The following is a 374-nucleotide window of genomic DNA, read 5'->3' as shown; positions in this document are numbered from 1 at the left end:
TGGGGAACTTTTGACCTTATGTTTGGAAACTAATCTCCATTTGAGAAAAGGGGCTTTGTGGTGGACTTAATTAAGGTATAGCCTAGGGGTGGAAAAGTATTTAGAACAGAGACTTTGTAATTGATTGAATGATTGGAAGGTCCTGGGGTGGGGTAGTCCTTGGAGATTATTTAATCACACTTAGTAAATGCTGTATTTTGAATGATGTCATGTTTTGATCTTCTCTGTTCTTGGTTTGTCACTGAATAAAATACAGAGCACCTATGCTGGTATTTTGAACCTGGGAAGTTGCCTTTCCTTGGCATTACATTACAGAGACAGAGAGAGAGAAAGAGAGAAAGAAAGAGAGAGAGAGACAGAGACAGAGAGAGAGA

Source organism: Petaurus breviceps, unplaced genomic scaffold, assembly GCF_028583685.1.
Source record: "Petaurus breviceps papuanus isolate PSGF00001 unplaced genomic scaffold, PetGlider_PUasm1.0 90842, whole genome shotgun sequence".
Lineage (NCBI taxonomy): Eukaryota > Metazoa > Chordata > Mammalia > Diprotodontia > Petauridae > Petaurus > Petaurus breviceps.
The sequence above is the reverse complement of the archived record's forward strand: the minus strand, read 5'-3'. Positions refer to the sequence as shown.